The 21,617-nt window shown below is 41.8% G+C and overlaps 1 long non-coding RNA gene across 5 annotated transcripts in view; it reads right to left on the bottom strand.

Annotated features, from left to right (window-relative positions):
- Positions 1–2,011: 2,011 nt before the first annotated feature.
- The window catches only part of LOC114904153, a 199,460-nt gene continuing 179,854 nt past the window's right edge, over positions 2,012–21,617 (bottom strand). For 4 of the 5 annotated variants that reach the window (XR_003795870.1, XR_003795867.1, XR_003795868.1 and 1 more), the window contains 2 exons: positions 5,522–5,684; positions 2,012–2,815 (listed from right to left, as the gene is read on the bottom strand). This is a non-coding gene — a long non-coding RNA (uncharacterized LOC114904153). The remainder of the gene's footprint in view (positions 2,816–5,521; positions 5,685–21,617) is intronic. The other variant, XR_003795869.1, reaches the window with a different exon arrangement.

Genomic DNA, 21,617 nt, shown 5'->3' with positions numbered 1-21,617 from the left:
CAGACTGCCCTCCCTAATGTGTGTGGGCCTCACTCAATCAGTGAGGCCTTGAATAGGACAAAAAGGCTGACCCTCCCACAAGTAAGAGAGAATTCCTCTTTGCCTTGAACTGAGACAAAGGATTTTTCCTGCCTTCAGCCTTGAACTGAAACATCAGCTCTATCTAGCTGTCAAGCTTGTCGGCATTCCAACTGGAACTCATGCCTTCAGTTATTCTAAGTCACCAGCTTGCCCATTGCAAATCTCTCAGAACTTGTCGGCTTCCATAATTGTGTGAGCCAATTCCTTATAATTAATTAATTAATACTCAGAACCAATTAATTGGTTCTGTTTCCCTGGAGAAACCTAATACACTCATCTCCTTAAAGTGGAGATATAGAAGTAAATGTTTTTTCCTCCCCTGCAGTATTTAAAGTAACTTGCCTTGTACTATAGTCATTTCATTAATGCTGTGTGTCATTTGTCTTTCTACAGTGGGCACTGGACTTGGAATCAGAAAACTAATTTTAAGTACTAGCTTTGACATAAATTTAATCTTGGGAAAATTGCAAGAACCTTTAAACTTCAGTTTTCCCATCTGCCAGATTTGGACAATAACACTTATAAAGCATGATTGTTTTTAGAAATAAAGGACATAATTAAAGGAAAAGTGCCCAGCTGATGCCTAGTAAACAGTAGGGGTTTAATGAATGCTTGTAACATCTAATATGGAATATAAATCAGGGCAGGGTCCATGTTGTCTACTCTCTTGGCTACATTCCCCAAAGTGCAGGGCATAGTAGACACTTGATAAACATTTGTGAGCAAAAATGAAATATACAGGTAAAAACTCTTCTTTTGGTTTCTAAACTTATACACACTGTTATGTGCATGGAATGAAGCGTGAATGAATAGACTGATCAAATAATATCAAGCACCAGCACACAGCATGTGATCTCAGCACAAAAATGAGCAATTGGGCGAGACAACCACAGTCTTCTAGGAAGAGGAATTTAACATCCTGCTGATAAAAGTGCAATCTTCAAGATAAATGATAGGGCTGGTGCTGTGTGGGGGGATGTGTGTTAGGAGAGATTTTCTACCGTTTTCAAAAAAACTTAAATCGAAGGCAATGCTGGTGATTTCTTAAATGTTATTGACATAAACCCAAACGAGCGTGTCATATTTCACTATCATCACTAAAGATTTTCTCAATGGAAAATCATCTACTGACGATGGGGGAAAGTAATATTCGTATCTCTTATCTGAGGTTTTCCAAGGCCAACTCTTCTAGTTTACTCTTTTCTTTAACCATTCATTTGAACTGTGTCTACATAACCTGAAAATAAACTTTTTGTGATGTCACAAAAACACATTTGTTGGAATCATTTAGTGATTTTGACCTTGTACGGACATAGCCACAGAAATATACAGAGTACTAATTCCCGATTCCAATATTACAATTTTTTTTTGTATGGCCAGCAAAATTTGAAGTCAGTGAAAAGAAAAATCCCCATAGATTCATAAAATACAAGTATATAAGTTCTTTAATATTTTCCATTCCCTTCATTTAAAGAAAACTGAGACCCAGCAAGAATATGAAAATCTCCAATTTTTACAGGACTCATTTGGAACATGATTCAGATTATGTGATGCATTTAATTCATTCTTTCAGGAAATACTAGTTAAAAATCACCTTGTGACAGGCATTGTCTAGAAGGTGAAGACACAGTGAGAAAGGACAGCCTCTCATGAAACTTACACTTTAAAAGGGAGGATCAGGGCTTCCGTGGTGGCGCAGTGGTTGAGAGTCCACCTGCTGATGCAGGACACGGGTTCGTGCCCCGGTCCGGGGAGATCCCACATGCCGCGGAGTGGCTGGGCCCATGAGCCATGGCCACTGAGCCTGCGTGTCCGGAGCCTGTGCTCCGCAGAGGGAGAGGCCACAACAGTGAGAGGCCCGCGTCCCGCAAAAAAGTAAATAAATAAAAGGGAGGCTTAAACAATAAACAAGTAAATAAGAGAGTCCTACATAATGAAAAGTTTAATAAAGATAATAATTCAGGATAATATATCAGAGAGTGATGTGGATGCCTCCTCAGAGGGAGTTGTCAGCAAAGAGCTCCCCCAAGAAAGCGATATTTGTGCTTCATCAATGATCACAATGACTCAGTCTTGTGAAGACCTGAAAGGGTATTCTAGACGGTGAAACAGCACGTGCAAGGTCCCTGGAATGGCATACACTTAACAAATTTAAAGGACAAAGAGAAAGCCAATGTGGCTGGAGCATATGGATATAGAAATAAGTAGCATGAGACAGACGTTTACAGCCATGATGAGAAAATAGGATTTTATTTGAAATGCAAAGGATACTGCTAGTCCAATGGTCTCACAGTCCAGTGTTCCCCATTGTCATGAAGCTGAACTTTTTCTGGCAACAAATAGCTCTACTTCTGGAAAAATAACTAAAATGCAGGCTTGGCTCCTTTGCTGTAGGATTTCATTTATCTGTAACACGAGGCTATTCAGTAAACCAAGTGATTCCATAAAACAGATTCCCTTGAATGGCCCAATCCATTTAATCTACTAAAGGGGTGCCATTTGTTTCCCCTGGGCTGATGCAGAGTTGTATGTCCAACCTGGACATTATGTGGTCGTCTGGGAAGCACAGGCCCGGCGAGTGAGTAATGATGGATGGCTTAACTCTGCTGAGCACACTTCCTCAATGAATCCACAGCAGCGGTGCCGAGCCTTCCAAGCTTCTTCTCCAGAACAGGGGCCAACTCCACAGGCTCCTTAGAGACAAGAGTAATTTTTGCTCACATTTTTTTCCTGCCTGAGAAATAGAGAGAGACAGCTCTGTTTTAAATCAAGCCCCCAGTGCAAGGCTTGCCTCCATCCTATAATGAAAACTAAATGAAACAAGTGAAAGTTGTTTTGACTTACACCCAAAGGAGCTAAAAACTTGTTCAGGCATTCAGTGAACAACGGAGGCAAGTGGTGATCATGGGAATGGCCAAGTCGAGGTGATATCCCAGGTCATCCTATTTCCCTCCTCTGGTAATTCTTTGTTACACCAAATAGCATCCATGTATATGTCAGATTTTCTACCAGACTCCCATCCATTTTAATTCCTCCACAACCTCAATTCCATCTCTAGATGAGGATCTATTTTATAATCCTTATTACATCTCTCTCTGCTGAGCAAGAGAGGGGGAAACTAGGAAATCAGAAAGCATGCATGTTGGTCTTGGGTCAACTTGATGAAAGAAATCAGACCTTCCTTGTGTAGTCATATTGATTCTGAAAAACTTTATTTTCAATCTCATCATACCTCAGAAATAAATCAGACACTGAATAAAAATAGTGATAAATGCCAGGAAAGTAACTATAAAACAATATTCCATGGGACAACAATAATGGTAACGAAATATTATTTACTAAGCACACACTAAGTGCTAACCACCATATTAAAAGTGCATTCTATACATTTTCTTTATTCCTCAACATGACCCTGTGAAATTGATTGTCTGGAAAGTGGAAAAAGTGGAATCCTGATCTTTTAACTGTAAAGCCTGTACTCTTAACCAAAATTGGAAAATAAGTTAGTCATAAGCTTTTTACTTGAAATGAAAAATTAATTCTATTTTAAGAGGGTAGACAAATTGGAAACACAAATGATTGTTTTCTGTCTTATCCCTTATATCAGGAGTCAGCAAACTACAGTCTATGGGCCAAATCTAGGCCCCCATCTGATTTTGTAAATAAAGTTTTATTGGAACACAGCCTTGCCCATTTGTTTATACATTACCTATGGCTGTTTCTATGCTATAACAGCAAAGTTGACTAGTTTCAACAAAGACCATCTGGACCTCAAAGTCTAAAATATTTATTATCCGGCCCTTTACAGCAAATATTTGTTGACCCCTGCCCTATATTTCCAATAATTCCCTTCACACAAAGATCTTTCACTTAACTGCCATCAGTCCTGCAGTATCCTGTCATAAACAAATTACTATAAAAGATGGATATTTTGTATGCTGTAGCAGATGCTGTTGGTGCCCTGGCAAGATTTCCTTCATCTCCCAACTGTTGTGAGTTTGGCTCTCAGCAGCTCACAGATGCATCCTTCTCAAGAGATTTGCCCTAAGGAGGCTGACTGGAGCCACCCTCCTGGAAATGCTTGTGAGGTTATGGTCTCCTTCCAGCGAAGCCCACAGCCAGTGACTAACTGATATGGAATATAAAACAACTAGCTACCTTGCTTCAAGGTGGGACAAGCATGTGGTGCCATGGTCCATAGCTCCCTATGGGACCAGGCTCAGGCTAGGCTTCAGTGGAATCAGCATCTTTGAAGAGCTTTTTCCCCTACTCCATCCTGCTTTCCTCATTCCTTTTCAGGTTTTACCTGAAGCACTGTCTCCTCAAATCCCTTACAGAAGCATCCTTTTCTTAAACTTTGCTTCTTAATTACCTATTTAAGACCTATTTAAGATGGTGCATGTACACAAGGAATATTTATTGTGTTCATACACAATTTAAGAGAAATGTGTGGAAATATGGTGTGTATTATGTGATGATGTGATGAAGTTGGGAAGCTGGTATAAGACAGGAAAGTTTTTTTCTCTACCCTCTTAGATTTAGTAATGGGGGTATGAAAATTAAACTGACAAAAGACAAACAGAAAAGGGCTTATCTGTAGCACTTAGGAACCAACAAAAGAAGTAGCTGGCTTCTTAAATGGTTGAAATTAGAGACTTATATACCTAATTTAGTAAAGGAAAGGAGGGTAGTGGGGAGAGAAGATGCTTTTAAGGACAAATAGGGTTTTTTCAACTAAAGATAAATGGGTTTTTATTTTATTTATTTTTTGCGGTACGCGGGCCTCTCACTGTTGTGGCCTCTCCTGTTGCGGAGCACAGGCTCTGGACGCGCAGGCCCGGCGGCCATGGCTCATGGGCCCAGCCGCTCCATGGCATGTGGGATCTTCCCGGACCAGAGCACAAACCCGTGTCCCCTGCATCGGCAGGCGGACTCTCAACCACTGCGCCACCAGGGAAGCCCAATAAATGGGTTTTTAGAAGAACAATCGAGAGATAAGAAAATTTGTAATGTCTGTTATACAAACATGAATGGACTTTCTGTCTCATTTAGGGCCATAAAACTCCCCCAGAGAAGGGATGTGGGGTAGGTTTCACTCTCATTCCTCCTTCTGGGGAATATCTGCCCTGAAGAAGGAATTTATGGTAGCTTTATTTCCCAGAAGTTGCTGCTTAAGGAAAACTTCAAGAAGGCTTCTTTCTGTGCCTGTTGATTCTCGATTTCCTTCACCTCAAAATAATCCATATGCCAGTGGCATATTCTGATCCCCTTCCATATCAACTCTGGAGTTCCGAGCAAATCCCCACATTGGGAAGAAGAATTAGGAGAAAGGAGGGGGTGCCATCTTGTGCTCTTCTACTCTAAGTTGGTGTATCTTCTGTACAGATGATAAATCTAACGGAAATTCCATTTTCTTCCTTTTCCCACCAGTAACACTGACCTCTCACCTGTAGAACAGCACATCTGACTCCGGTCTTAGTGACTATAGATGCCCCCAAAAGCTTCAGAATCTTCTATCGTGTCGACCCCATTGACTGCTGTTGCAAGCTTTGTCAGCCTACTCCTCCATCAGCAGAGGAATCAGAAAGAACAGCAAAGGACACCTGAACACAAAAGAAATGGTCCATTTAAAAATGTATTTTGGGGGCTTCCCTGGTGGTTCAGTGGTTATGAATCCGCCTGCCAAAGCAGGGGATGTGGGTTCCAGCCCTGGTCCAGGAAGATCCCACATGCCGTGGAGCAATTAAGCCCGTGCACCACAACTACTGAGCCTGTGCTCTAGAGCCCATGAGTTACAACGACTGAGCCCATGTGCCACAACTACTGAAGCCTGTGAGCCACAACTACTGAGCCCAAGAGCCACAATTACTGAAGCCCACGCACCTAGAGCCCGTGCTCCGCAACAAGAGAAGCCACCGCAACGAGAAGGCTGCGCACCGCAACGAAGAGTAGCTCACGCTCACCGCAACTAGAGAAAGCCCGGGCGCAGCAACGAAGACCCAACGCAGCCCAAAATTAATTAATTAATTATTTATTTATTTTAAAAATGTATTTTGTATCTGGTTCCTATCCTGACATGTTTCTTGTCATGTGAACCTAAGAATCTTATTGGAGTGAGGAAAATAAGAACGGTTTTCCGCTTCGAAACAGTGCACTATGTGTCACATGCTTTTTAGCTAAATTGTGTTCTTTGTCGTTTTGCTTATATGTCTGAGGCCTAAAACAAAATAAACTTTTTGGGGTTCCTCTCTCCTACAACAATCACTCCCACCGCCACACGGTGAGAAACTGCACCCACCCTCCAGCACACTCACACACCCCAGGACAGAGAGCCCACTGGAATGTCTGATAATAAACGCCCTGAGGCATTCTCTTCAGCTGAACAGTTAAGAAAAAATTCTAAAAGACTGAACCATGTGTGACCTAAATTGGCTTTAAAAATACTTTTCAGAGGAGAGGGAACAGCATTTCCAGCATAATCATTTTCCACCTTGACATTAATTATGCACCGTGGTGTTCAGAGAGCAACTCTGAGCCAGGAATATGTGTTTAAGTAAACATGTCAAGCAAGGCAGAACATTGCAAAATGAAGAAAATATTAAATACAATGCTGTTATGATCCATTTCTCTTCTTTTCTTCATAAATCTTCTACATTCAACCAACATAGGGATGGCATTTCCCTCTTCAAAGAGAGATGAGGTGACTCAACAATACTTATAGTTTGGATTTCTTGAAAGAGAAAAAGAGAAAAGAGGTGCTTTTTTTCCACTTTGTGATTGAAAAGAAAAGGGGCTTGCTGATTTAAAGAGCTGCACACCCTTAGCGAAGCTTTAGAAAGCATTCTCTATAGGAACAATTCCATTTCTATACAGCCATAGGAACCGTAATTTCATTCCCCTTTCTTTGTTGTCAAGGACATTTGCATGACGACAGGGTCCTAGCAGCTCCTGAATTTACCTATTCTTGATCCTTCTTTTCATTTAGTGTTATTAGCCCTTGTAGGTGGCATCTTCATTAATTGTCATAAGTAAAATTCCAATGCCACCAAAGATTCCAGCCCCAGCAAGAGGCTTAATGAGAATATTCTACTATTCATAAGAAAAAATCCTAAGATAGCATCCAAAATATTTAGAAGGTTCCAGTGGTTTTTAAAATAATTTTTAGCTACTCTTCAATGAACTTTTATGACAAAGCCCAATATAAAACACACACACACACACACACACACACACACACACACACACACACACATAAAAGCAGAGCATCCCCTAGTTGAGCCAGGTATCATACCTTGTATACACAGCCCCCCATGGTACCTGTGTGGGTAACTCAGGAACTCTCAGGGTGCCTGCTAAGCTCAGTTTACAAGCCAATGACTTAATCCAATCACAATATGTTATTGTCTTCTGGATAAAGAATTTATGCCCATTGACAATAGGCCTATAAAAACCATCTCCTTCTCAAACCATTCTACAGAAAACCATCTCTGTCTAATAAGATTTCAATCACTGGAAGACAAGTGAAATACATTTTTCTGGGAAATACTGCCTTTACTTCTTTAGATATAACTGTTGACAAAATATCTCTGCCAGAAATCTCAACTTGATAGAATCTGTGAACATATTAGATCATAACATGAAAGAAAGAAAAAAAAACGAGGAAGAACTTTTTTCTGATGAAGCTCACAAAATTTCTAAAGCAGGCAAAGCTCTCTAGGGGTCAAAAAATATTTAAATTTTCTCTGAGAAGGAAATTAACAAGTACTCAAGGGCTGTGAGTGCTAATTGGAGGATATAAAGTGATTGCAAAAGGTAGTTCTATGGGGTCAAGTGTAGAGTGTCTAGGATATAAGAAGATGATCTAGGGCTTCCCTGGTGGTGCAGTGGTTGAGAATCTGCCTGCCTGCCAATGCAGGGAACACGGGTTCGAGCCCTGGTCTGGGAGGATCCCACATGCCGCGGAGCAACTGGGCCCGTGAGCCACAACTACTGAGCCTGCGTGTCTGGAGCTTGTGCTCCACAACGAGAAGACGCGATAGTGAGAGGCCCGCGCACCGCGGTGAAGAGTGGCCCCTGCTTGCCACAACTAGAGAAAGCCCTCGCACAGAAACAAAGACCCAACACAGCCAAAAATAAATAAATAAATTTAAAATGCACAGTATTCCAAATCATTGTATAAAAAAATAAAATAAAATTATAAAAAAAATAAAAGGAGGGCTGTATATTAAAAAAAAAAAAGATGATCTACTCAGTGATGGATAGACCATTTCATGAGTAAGAGACAAAAGGGATAAAACTATGTTTAACTAGGAAAGGAATCAGGAAGAAATTGAATTGCATACATATGTTTGAAATTCTGTTAAAAAGTAGACTTGTTCTGTTTTGCTCCAAGGGCAAAATAAGTGGCATTTATAAGACACCAGATTTTACACTAACGTAAGAGAAGCCTTTCAAACTAGAGTTGATAAAACAGACTTGGGAGGTATGATGTTTCTAATACTAGAGGCATAAAAGAAAAAACTTACAGACCTAATGGGGATTCTTGAACAGGGTCTGGTGCTTGGTATACAAGACCTTGTTCTTGCCAGTGTTCAATATATATATTCTAATTTGATTGCATTAATTAAGTATGCTAAAAGATAAATTGAGGCAAAGAGTTTATTTGAGCAAAAATTGATTCCAGTCGAGCAGCACCAAACTGGAAATGGTAGAAGTGCTCCTCCAATGTGAGCTGGGGAAAGACTTACAGACAAAAGGTGGAAGCGTAGCAAGGAAATTATTGATTGGCTACAGGTTAAAGCCTAGTTGGCTGTCTGTGATTGACTGCCCTTAGGTTTCAATGTATAACCTTGAGGCATTTACAGGCTTAGGTTTTGGTTTGCTTACTCATAGATGCAAGGCATTAGAACCACCTCAGTCTAAGGGCCTCCTTGTTTAATTAATTTAACAAGTTCTAGCGGAAGTCAAAACATTCTATCAAATATCATTATTAAAATGTTCATGAACCACCAAGAGTGCTCAAAGTCTTCATCAATTTGAGGAATGTGGCAAAATCCACATATATCATAACAAAGGAAAAAATTAGGAGCATCTTTGGAGCTGTGATGTGACCTGCCAAATGGGCGTAAATTAGATTTTCCTTCAACATTTAAACACCTCATATCTGGTTACAGTACATCTTGAAAACAAGGATAGTATTCACATACATCACTTTTTTAAAACATAAACATACATCTGAAGGTGTTTTTCAAGCCAAAATTCATACCTCGAGTAATAGGGAACACACATACATACACACACACACACACACACACACATACACACACGAGGAAAAATAGTATTATACCATAGAATCTCAGAATTAGTTGTTTTTTCTCACACTCTTTGTCTAAAAAGATCTGCATGGTCTGCATATTGTTTAATTTCAATTTGGGCTCCTTTTCCCCCTTTTCTGAATGCACCTCTGTTCCATTCAAATTTCAATTCCTGAGTCAAATATATTTTCCTAAGATAAGCCTTTCCTAACCCCATCCAATTTAAAGATGTACCCCCTTTTATTTATTATTTATTTGTTCTTGTTCTTTGCCTAAATAATTGATTTATTTTCTTAATCTCTGAGTCTGTGCAAGATTAAAAGTTCCATATTTGTTTTGTTCACCACTGTAAATTCAAGACCAAAACCATAGAAACCTCAATAAATATTTGGAGGGAAAATGAACAGGTTTAGAAGCGTAAGGAGAACCTTGTTCCTGAGGTTGATAACGGAAAGTCTCTTTTTTAAGCTTTTCAAAATTTATAACCATTATTTTCAAGTGCTTTTTTAAAAAAAGTAATCCCTCCTCTCATTTTCAAAATGTAACTGTTAGCAAATAATAAATCTAATAAGTAGTATGTGCTGATGTCGTGCTAGGTATTGTGTGGTATATCAGTAAATGTTCACTCTATTTGGATATATAACACATACTCAAACAACTCTCCATAAAATTAAGCAATAACTGAAATTTGATAGGTAGGAAACCTGGCACCATGGTTCCAACAGGAGAGAGGTGAGATGCAGCCAACATGTTTCTAAGTCTTCAATTTGTTTATATACATATATGTAATTGGGTACCCCCATAATATACCCATAGATATATTACATGATAGGTATGTGAAAGGCTAATGCAAGGTGGTATACAATAAGGGCTACATGAACATTATAAAATAATTAGATAATATACATATATAACTTTTAGTGGATCTGATCTCGGGTGGCTTCGGCCTGCAACGGCTTGAAGCAGGGTTTCAGTTCCCAGCCAGTGATTGAGGTCGGGTCACGGCAGTGACAGCACCAAATCCTAGCCACTAGACCAGTGGCCAGTGACAAGGCCCTGGCCTTATGGCTTTGCAGAAAAAGAATTCCCATAAAGACAGAAAGTAATGAAACAAGTAAAGTATTTATTAAGAAAAAAAGAGTACAGTATGTGTGGATAGACACACGAGCAGACTCAGAGAGTAGCGCCCTTGGGGCAGTTTAAATCACTTTTATGGGGCATTTCTTCCAGGTATCCTTTGGCCAATCATTTTGAGTTGACTGGTTCAAAGTCCATATTTGGTATATCTCAAGATCTTCCCATGTGTGCGTGTGCATCTCTTAGCCAAGATGGATTCTACCGAAGAGGGCTATGGGTAGATTTAGCCATGTAGCATCACTTCCTTTTTGACCTCCAAGGAGCCTTTCTGCGCATGTGAAGTCAGGGAGGTCTCCCGACTTCAAGAGTGAGGAATATGTGGTCTCTTATCTTCTATCTGGGCTGGACCCAGCTTCCTCTCTCAATTGTCCTGTTATTCTAGTCTCGGAGTATCGGTCCATAGGGAACAGACCCCAACCACTGGCCCCGGGGACCCATCTATGTCCTGCCTCAGATCCATAGTCTTCAACAATATACTTATTTGAAGCAAATTTTCAAAAATAGTTATAAATCCCAAGATACATATTTTGTTTCATTACTGTTATCTACCATGTTTATTATCTTTACTGTCTTAATCGGTGTTTGACATTAAAAAGAGAAAAATACTCCATTAAAAGAAGAACCCTTAGGAAGCTACCTGACTTGGATGTTCGAGGAAACTTTCCAGAGGACATGAAGGCTAAAATCTAAGTGCGAAACATTCAGGAGAGGGGGCAGAGGGGAAGATTTTCCAGGCAGAAAGAACCATTGCCGAAGTGAAGAGTAAGAAAAATTATGGCTTCTTCCAGAAACTGAAAGAAATTCAGTATGGTTGAAATATAGTATACTTGGGGTTGATAAGGAGCAGAAGTGGCAAATGATGAAGCTACAGGGGTAAGCAAGGGCCAAACCTGAAAGCTGTTTTTGGTTTTTGGGGTTTTTTTTTGTGGTACGCGGGCCTCTCACTGCTGTGGCCTCTCCCGTTGCGGAGCACAGGCTGTGGACGTGCAGGCTCAGCGGCCATGGCTCACGGGCCCAGCCGCTCCGCGGCATGTGGGATCTTCCCAGACCGGGGCACGAACCCATGTCCCCTGCATCGGCAGGCGGACTCTCAACCACTGCGCCACCAGGGAAGCCCTGCTTACTGATACTGATGATCATGTCCACCTACTGACTAGAATCCTGGCCTCCCGTAGCCAAGAGAAGATACCGTAGGGGAGCAAAATTTGCCACCGCCAAATGTCTCTTCAGAATGTGGATTATTTTCAGCAGGAAACAATCAAGGCCCAGAAGACTCAGGAAGTCTTTCTTTTTACCTCTCCCTTTATTGCCTAAAGAATGAAGATAAAGGACCTGTTCCCAGAAAAGAGCTATCAACATAGATAACTATAGTATGAAGTAGGTGTGAGAGACAAGGAGGGACCTAGCAAATTTGTTCAAATTCCTCTCTGTGTCCCACTGCCTCTGCATGGCCCAGCAAACATTTGCTTTTGTATTCCGGGTCAATTGCCTCCCTCCACTTGAAGTCCCAAACCTCTACACCCAACATCCTCTTTTGTCTTTAGCTGAAGATGGTATTTAAGGTGAAGGTTTTAGCCATTTTGGTGAGTTACTCAGTTTCTCTGGGTCTCTCCCGTATATACATATGATTAAACGTTTGTTTGATTGTCTCCTGTTAATCTGTTTCATGTCAATTTAATTCTTAGACCAGCCAGAAGAACCTAGAAGGGTAGAGGAAGATTTCTTCCTTCCCAACAATATCTAAAGACTACAATGCACCAGCCTTTCATTCCAGTTACAATCTCAGATTTCCAAACATGTATGATAATGTACAGTCAGTGTTTTTCCATTAAAATTTGCTTCTAACTTCTAAGCATAAGCCAAAGACACAAGGTAAGAATCATGCCTGGGGCGGGGGAGCTTGTCCTATGGAGCAAAACCCAGCCCCCTCACTTAAGGTAGCTCCCTCCTCTTCCCTCTAACAAATGTAGATCTGGGCTTCAGAGGATGAAGATTAGATGTCCTTCTCCAAAAGCCGTATCACGGAGTTCTCAGCATTTAGCTGTAAAATTACCTAACTGCTTAATAGTCCTCAAATGTCATACCCTTCTTAGTACCTTTAGGTCCTCAGAAATAGTATTTCACAGTGCTATGTTTCCTGTCTTAGATTATAATTTATCACACAGTTTTATAGAGAGTTGTATTTCTATCTCTCTTGCTAGACTATGAACTCCTTGAATGGATAGACTAAGTAAGGATTACTCATCTTTTCAAATCCAGCAATTAACACACTGCCTGTAGCAAAGTATCAATAAAAGCTCAGAAAACCTTAACCAACTTCCTTTGGCTTGGAACCATCTCTTTTTCCAGAAGAATTAGCTTTCGTTAGAAACCACTGCTGAGTCAGACATTGGCAAGAACCATTTTTTACCCTATTGACATATGGTTCTTTCTCCATTTCAAAGGTGTTTCTTTCAAAATAAATCTGCCAAGAGCAGAGCTCAGGTGTTGACAGTCAGCTGGATGTATCCATTTTCATCAATTGCAGAACTTCCACTGAGGTAAGAGGTGTGAGTTGAAATTAATACAAACATTTGTTCCCGGTGTCCCTAGTACTGAGAGAGAAATCTTAAACTTTCAACATTCGGTGAAAACATAATGAATTTAAAACTTTCTAAGAGAAACAAGGTTTGCCTAAATAGTTTTGCCAATGGCCTTGGTTAATACATGCTATACCAACCTATTTTAAACAGAAACAGAAATTTAAGAGCTCCTTTAAATGTGCAAGAATTGAGGGCCTGTACCTTCTGTTATTATTCTAATCATCCACCTACAAAACCACAGTGAGCTTTCCTCATTAGTTTTGCCTTTTTGGAAAAATATAGCTGGCTGAGGTGACAGAAGCAGAAGTAGTATGCTAAGTTTACATGGATTGACTTCAACTGGGGATTTTCTTTCCCTTTTTCTTTCACAGGTATTAGCGGCCATTGTGTTCTCCAGCCCTCACTCTAAAGATAATAATAATGAATATTTTTAAATGGAATAGGTTGAAGCTTTATGACATCCATAAGCCAAGGGAATGTAAATAATCTTGCTTACAAATATAGGATGCAAGGTATTCTATACAACAAAGGTCCAGACTGCCACGTGACCAAATGTACTAGTGCTAATGGGAAAATGAGAGGGTCTGATTGGTGATATTTGTCATGATTTTAATGAGAGGTGAACAGGAAGGAGTAGGGGAAACTAAGTTGCATAAAAACCCTTAGCGGTTTTGAAGAGCCAAAATAATGAAAATGAATCTAGAGCACAGAAGAACTATTCTCCAAGAACTGTCTTAGAGAAAGGCAATCTCCAAGAAATGGAGGGAAGAAGAAAATTCCTAAAATCTTTCTGAATATATGCGATTCCCTACAGAATCTAAATTGTGACTTGTAATTTGGAAATGCTTTTGGTTTATTTTTTCCTAATTATAAAATTAATAATTAACCCATGTGAAAAATATGAAAACTATTTAAAGAGTAGCTATCACTTATTATACCAATTCCCAGAGCTAACTTCTATGAACATTGTGCTGTATTTCCTTCCAGATACATATGCATGTTTCATGTCATTGAGAATATACTGAATATATAATCTTTGTGTCTTACTTTTATTACTTTTCCACTGACATTAAAATCTTCCTTAATATATCACTATATTGATGTACTATTGTATACTCAAAGATTTGCTCAATGTTGAATATTTTTGCTATTTCCAGCGGTTCAATTGTTTTTTAAAAATCATGGGAATTCATAATCACCAAAAACTGGAAGCAAGAAGATGACCTTTAGTGAGAGTAGCATCGACATATATACACTACCAAATGTAAAATAGTTGACTGGTGGGAAGAAGCAGCATAGCACAGGGAGATTGGCTTGATGCTTTGAGATGAGCTAGAGGGGTGGGATAGGGAGGATGAAAGGGAGGCTTAAGAGGGAGGGATATGGGGACATGTGTATGCATATGGCTGATTCGCTTTGTTGTGCAACAGAAACTAATGTGGTATTGTGAAGCAATTATACTCCAATAAAGATCTATTTAAAAAAAATAGTGAATGAATAAACTATGGGACATCTATACTAAGTAATACTATTCAGCAATAAAAGGAATGAGTTATTAAGCCACGCAAAGACATAGATGAATCTTTTACTGCTAAGTGAAAGAAGCCAGTTTAAAAAGGTGTCATACTATATGTCAATCATATGATATTCTGTAAAAGGGAAAACTATAGAGATGGTAAACAGAGCAGTTGTTGTCAGTTGTTTTGGGAGTGAGTAAAGGATTCAATAGGTGAAGTACAGGGGAACTTTTTAGAGGAGTGAAACTATTCTGTATGATACTCTGTGAATACATGACACTATGCATTTGTCAAAACCCATCAAACTTTACAGCACAGAGAGTAAATCTTAAGGTATGGAATAAAAAAATAATTTTTAAAAATAATAATCTAGGATAGATAACTAATGAGAACATACTGTATAGCACAGGAAACTCTACTTAATGCACTGTGGTGTCCTGAATGGGAGGAAAGTCCAAAAGGGAGAGGATATATGTATATGCATGGCTGATTCATTTAGCTGTACAGTAGAAACTAACACAACATTATAAAGCAACTATACTCCAATAAAAATTAATTAAAAAACTAAATAAATATTTATGAATTCATACTGCTATAAATGAATGATTAAGTCAACATATTAGTGGAGGAAACTAGGCACATCTTCCATGGATAAAAAAATCCAAATAATTTATATAAATACTCTGGCCTCAAGTTAGATACGTATAATTCTGTACTCCTCATAGTGACTTTCTTCCAAAGAGTACAGTATGGAAAGGGGGAAAAAGAGCAACTTTACAGTGGAGAAACATGACAAACACTACCTCAGCCAGGTAATCAAGTTCAACATCAACAGTGATAAGTCATGTTGAAAGTATGTACCCTAGATATGTGATGAGAATGAACTTTACCTCTGTGGTTTTCCTCCCCAAAATCTACTATCCCTGTCTAATCATGATAAAAACATCTGAGAAATTCTAAGAGAGGAGAATCCTACATAAAAGGTGACCATTACTCCTGAAAACTGTCAAGGTCACTAAAAACAAAGTAAGTCTGAGAAATTCACATATTAGAAGACTCTAAAAAGACATGACAGGCTTCCCTAGTGGTGCAGTAGTTAAGAAGCCCCCTGCCAATGCTGAGGACACAGGTTCAAGCCCTGGTCCCAGAATATCCCACATGCCACAGAGCAACTAAGCCTGTGTGCCACAACTACTGAGCCTGTGCTCTAGAGCCTGCGAGCCACAACTACTGAGCCTGCATGCCTAGAGCTTGTGTTCTGCAAGAGAAGCCACTGCAATAAGAAGCCCGCACACCGCAATGAAGAGTAGCCCCAGCTTGCTGCAACTAGAGAAAAGCCCGCGTGCAGCAACAAAGACCCAACGCAACCAAAAATAAAATAAATTAATTTTAAAAATTTATTTTAAAAATATTAAATTAAATTTAAAAATAAATAAAAAGACATGACAACTAAATGTAACATGATATCCTGGATGGGATCCTAGGACAGAAAAAAGATTATTAGATTAAAAATAAAGAAATAGGGCTTCCCTGGTGGCGCAGTGGTTGAGAGTCCACCTGCCAATGCAGGGGACGTGGGTTCGTGCCCTGGTCCGGGAAGATCCCACATGGCACGGAGTGGCTGGGCCCGTGAGCCATGGCCGCTGAGCCTGCATGTCCAGAGCTTGTGCTCCGCAGCAGGAGAGGCCATGGCAGTGAGAGGCCCGCATACTACAAAAGAAAAAAATCATTAAAAAAATAAAGTTTGCACTTTAATTAATAATAATGTATCGGGAGACCTTTAAGATGACGGAAGAGTAAGACATGGAGATCTGCCTCCCCACAAATGTCAAAAATACATCTACATGTGGAACAAATCGTACAGAACACCTACTGAATGCTGGCAGAAGACCTCAGGCCTCCCAAAAGGAAATTCCCCATGTACCTGGATAGGGCAAAAGAAAAAAGAAAAACCAGACAAAAGAATAGGGATGGGACCGGCACCAGTGGGAGGGAGCTGTGAAGGAGGAAAGGTTTCCACAAACTAGGAAGCCCCTTCACTGGCGGAGACAGGGCATGCCGGGGGTGGGGGGGGGTGAAGCTTCAGAGCCACAGAGGACAGCATAGCAACAGGGGTGCACAGGGCAAAGCAGAGAGATTCCTGCACAGAGGACTGATGCCGACCAGCACTCACCAGCCCGAGAGGCTTGTCTGCTCACCCGCCAGGGCGGGTGGGGCTGGGAGCTGAGGCTCGGGCTTCAGAGGTCAGATCCCAGGGAGAGGACTGGGGTTTCTTGCGTGAACACAGCCTAAGGGCCTAGTGCACCACAGCTAGCTGCAAGGGAGTCCGGGAAAAAGTCTGGACCTGCCTAAGAGGCAAGAGACCATTGTTTCGGGGTGAAGGAGGAGAGGGAATTCTGAGCGCTGCCTAAACGAGCTCCAGAGACAAGAGCAAGCCGCGGCTATCAGCGCGGACACCAGAGATGGACATGAGACGCTAAGGCTGCTGCTGCCACCACCAAGAAGCCTGTGTGCGAGCACAGGTCACTATCCACACCCCACTTCCGGGAAGCCTGTGCAGCCCGCCACTGCCAGGGTCCCGTGATCCAGGGACAACCTCCCTGGGAGAATGCACGGCGTGCCTCAGGCTGTTACAATGTCACACCAGCCTCTGCCTCCACAGACTCGCCCTGCACACCGTACCCCTGCCTCCCCGGCCTGAGTGAGCCAGAGACCCCGAATCAGCTGCTCCTTTAACCCCGTCCTGTCTGAGCGAAGAACAGGCGACCTACACACAGAAGCGGGGCCAAATCCAAAGCTGAACCCCAGCAGCTGTGTGAACAAAGAAAAGAAAGGGAAATACCTCCCAGCAGCCTCAGAAGCAGCGGATTAAATCTCCACAATCAACTTGATGTACCCTGCATCTGTGGAATGCCTGAATAGACAACGAATCATCCCAAAATTCAGGCGGTGGATTTTGAGAGCAACGACATATATATATTTTTTTCCTGTTTCTCTTTTTGTGAGTGTTGTGAGTGTGTATGTGTATGCTTCTGTGTGTGATTTTGTTTGTACAGCTTTGCTTTTACCATTTGTCCTAGGGTTCTGTCTGTCTTTTTGGGGGTTTTTTTCAGTATAGTTTTTAGTGCTTGTTATCATTGGTGGGTTTGTTATTTGGTCTGGTTGATCTCTTCTTTCTTTTTTTAAATTACTTTTTAGTTATTTTATTTTTACTAATATTTTTTTATTTTAATTATTTTATTTTATTTCTTTTTTCTTTTCTTTCTTTTTTGCTCTCTTTTATTCGGAGCCATGTGGCTGACAGGTTCTTGCTGCTCTGGCCTGGTGTCAGGCCTGTGCCTCTCAGGTGGAAAAGCTGAGTTCAGGACATCGATCCACCAGAGACCTCCAGCTCCACATAAAACAAATGAAAAAAGCTCTCCCAGAGATCTCCATCTCAACGCTAAGGCCCAGCTCCACTCAATGCCCAGCAAGCTACAGTGCTAGACACCCTCTGCCAAACAACTAGCAAGACAGGAACACAACCCCACCCATTAGCAGAGAGGTTGCCTAAAATCATAATAAGGTCATAGACACCCCAAAACACACCACCGGACGTGGACCTGCCACCAGAAAGACAAGATGCAGCCTCATCCACCAGAACACAGGCACTAGTCCCCTCCACCAGGAAGCCTACACAACCCACTGAAACAACCTTAGCCACTGGGGGCACACAACAATAACAATGGGAACTATGAACCTGCAGCCTGTGAAAAAGAGACCCCAAACACAGTAGTTAAGCAAAATGAGAAGACAGAGAAACACACAGCACATGAAGGAGAAAGGTAAAAACCCACCAGACCAAACAAATGAAGAGGAAATAGGCAGTCTACCTGAAAAAGAATTCAGAGTAATGATAGTAAATATGATCCAAAATCTTGGAAATAGAATGAAGAAAATACAAGAAACGATTCAAAAGAACTTAGAAGAACTAAAGAGTAAACAAACAATGATGATAAACACAATAACTGAAATTTAAAATTCTCTAGAAGGAATCAATAGCAGAATAAGTGAGTCATAAGAATACATAAGTGGGGGGGGGCTTGAATATGGCGGAAGAGTAAGACGCGGAGATCGCCTTCCTCCCCACGGATACACCAGAAATACATCTACACGTGGAACAACTCCTACAGAACACCTACTGAAGGCTGGCAGAAGACCTCAGACCTCCCAAAAGGCAAGAAACTCCCCACGTACCTAGGTAGGGCAAAAGAAAAAAAGAAAAAACAGAGACAAAAGAATAAGGACGGCACCTGCACCAATGGGAGGGAGCTGTGAAGGAGGAAAAGTTTCCACACACTAGGAAGACCCTTCGCGGGCGGAGACTGCGGGAGGCGGAGGGGGGAGCTTCGGCACCACGGAGGAGTGCACAGCGACGGGTGCGGAGGGCAAAGCGGGGAGATTCCCGCACAGAGGATCCGTGCCGACCGGCACTCACCAGCCCGAGAGGCTTGTCTGCTCACCCGCCGCGGCGGGCGGGGCTGCGAGCTGAGGCTCGGGTTTCGGTTTCGGACAGAGCGCAGGGAGAGGACTGGGGTTGGCGGCTTGAACATAGCCTGAAGGGGTTAGTGCACCACGGCTAGCCGAGAGGGTGTCTGGGGAAAAGTCTGCACCTGCCGAAGAGGCAAGAGAATTTTTCTTCCCTCTTTGTTTCCTGGTGCGCGAGGACAGGGGTTTAAGAGCGCTGCTTAAAGGAACTCCAGAGACGGGCACGAGCCGCGGCTAAAAGCGCGAACCCCAGAGACGGGCGGGAGACGCTAAGGCTGCTGCTGCCGCCACCAAGGGGCCTGTGTGCGAGCACAGGTCACTCTCCACACCCCTCTTCCGCGGAGCCTGTGCAGCCCGCCACTGCCAGGTTCCCGGGATCCAGGGACAACTTCCCCGGGAGAACGCACGGCGGGCCTCAGGCTGGAGCGACGTCACGCCGGCCTCTGACGCCGCAGGCCCGCCCCGCACGCAGTGCCCCTCCCTCCCCCCCACCCCCCCCCCCCACCCCCGGCCTGAGTGAGCCGGAGCCCCCGAATCAGCGGCTCCTTTAACCCCGTCCTGTCTGAGCAAAAAACAGACGCCCTCCAGCGACCTACACGCAGAGGCAGGGCCAAATCCAAAGCTGAGCTCCTGTGAGCTGTGAGAACAAAGAAGAGAAAGGGAAATCTCTCCCAGCAGCCTCAGAAGCAGCGGATTAAAGCTCCACAATCAACTTGATATACCCTGCATCTGTGGAATACCTGAATAGACAAGGAATGATCCCAAATTGAAGAGGTGGAATTTAGGAGCGAGATCTATGATTTTTTTCCCTTTTCCTCATTTTGTGAATGTGTGCGTGTATGCTTCTGTGTGAGATCTTGTCTGTATAGTCTTGCCTCCACCATTTGTCCAAGGGCTCTATCTATCCATGGTTTTTTTTTTTTAATTTTTTTTCTTAATAATTAATTTTAATTGTAATAACTTTATTATACTTTACCTTCGTTCTTTCTTTCTTTCCTTCCTTCCTTCCCTCCTTTACACAACGAATCACCCCAAATTGAGGAGGTGGTCTCTCAGAGCAAGATTTATGATTTTTCCCCCTTTACCTCTTTTTGTGAAGGTGTATGTGTATGCTTCTGTGTAAGATTTTCTCTGTATAGCTTTGCTTCCAACATTTGTCCTAAGGTTCTATCCATCCCTTTTTTTTTTCTAAATATTGTTTAATTCAATAACTATATTATACTTTATTTTATTTTTACTGTATCTTCTTTCTTTCTGTCTTTTTTCCTTCTTTCCCTCCCTCCTTCCTTCCTTCCTCCCTCCCTCCCTCCTTTCTTTCCTTCTTTGCTTCTTTCTTCCTTCCTTCCTTTCCTCCTTTCCTTCTTTCTTTCCTCATACTTCTACTAATTCTCTCTACTTTTTCTCCCTTTTATTCTGAGCCGTGTGGATGAAAGGCTCTTGGTGCTCCAGCCAGGAGTCAGGGCTCTGCCTCTGAGGTAGGAGAGCCAACTTCAGGACACTGGTCAACAAGAGACCTCCCAGCTCCACATAATATTAAATCGCGGAAATCTCCCAGAGACTTCCATCTTAACACCAGCACCCAGCTTCACTCAACGACCAGCAAGCCACAGTGCTGGACAACCTATACCAAACAACTAGCAAAACAGGAACACAACACCACCCATTAGCAGAGAGGCTGCCTAAAATCATAATAAGGCCACAGACACCCCAAAACACACCACCAGACGTGAACCTGCCCACTAGAGAGACGAGATCCAGCCTCATCCACCACAACACAGGCACTAGTCCCCTCCACCAGGAAGCCTACACAACCCACTGAAACAACCTTAGCCACTGGAGACAGACATCAAAAACAACGGGAACTACGAACGTGCAGCCTGCAAAAAGGAGACCCCAAACACAGTAAGATAAGCAAAATGAGAAGACAGAAAAACACACAGCAGATGAAGGAGCAAGATAAAAATGCACCAGACCTAACAAATGAAGAGGAAATAGGCAGTCTACCTGAAAAAGAATTCAGAATAATGATAGTAAGGATGATCCGAAATCTTGGAAGTAGAATGGACAAAATGCAAGAAACAGTTAACAAGGACCTAGAAGAAATAAAGATGAAACAAGCAACAATGAACAACACAATAAATGAAATTAAAAGTACTCTAGATGGGATCAATAGCAGAATAACTGAGGCAGAAGAACGGATAAGTGACCTGGAAGATAAAATAGTGGAAATAACTACTGCAGAGCAGAATAAAGAAAAAAGAATGAAAAGAACTGCGGACAGTCTCAGAGACTTCTGGGACAACATTAAACGCACCAACATTCGAATTATAGGGGTTCCAGAAGAAGAAGAGAAAAAGAAAGGGACTGAGAAAATATTTGAAGAGATTATAGTTGAAAACTTCCCTAATATGGGAAAGGAAATAGTTAATCAAGTCCAGGAAGCACAGAGAGTCCCATAC

This window comes from Monodon monoceros, unplaced genomic scaffold, assembly GCF_005190385.1.
Source record: "Monodon monoceros isolate NGI ecotype Baffin Bay Population unplaced genomic scaffold, NGI_Narwhal_1 Super_Scaffold_21, whole genome shotgun sequence".
Classification (NCBI taxonomy): domain Eukaryota; kingdom Metazoa; phylum Chordata; class Mammalia; order Artiodactyla; family Monodontidae; genus Monodon; species Monodon monoceros.
Note: the sequence above shows the minus strand (reverse complement) of the source record. Positions and strands in the feature narration are given on the sequence as shown.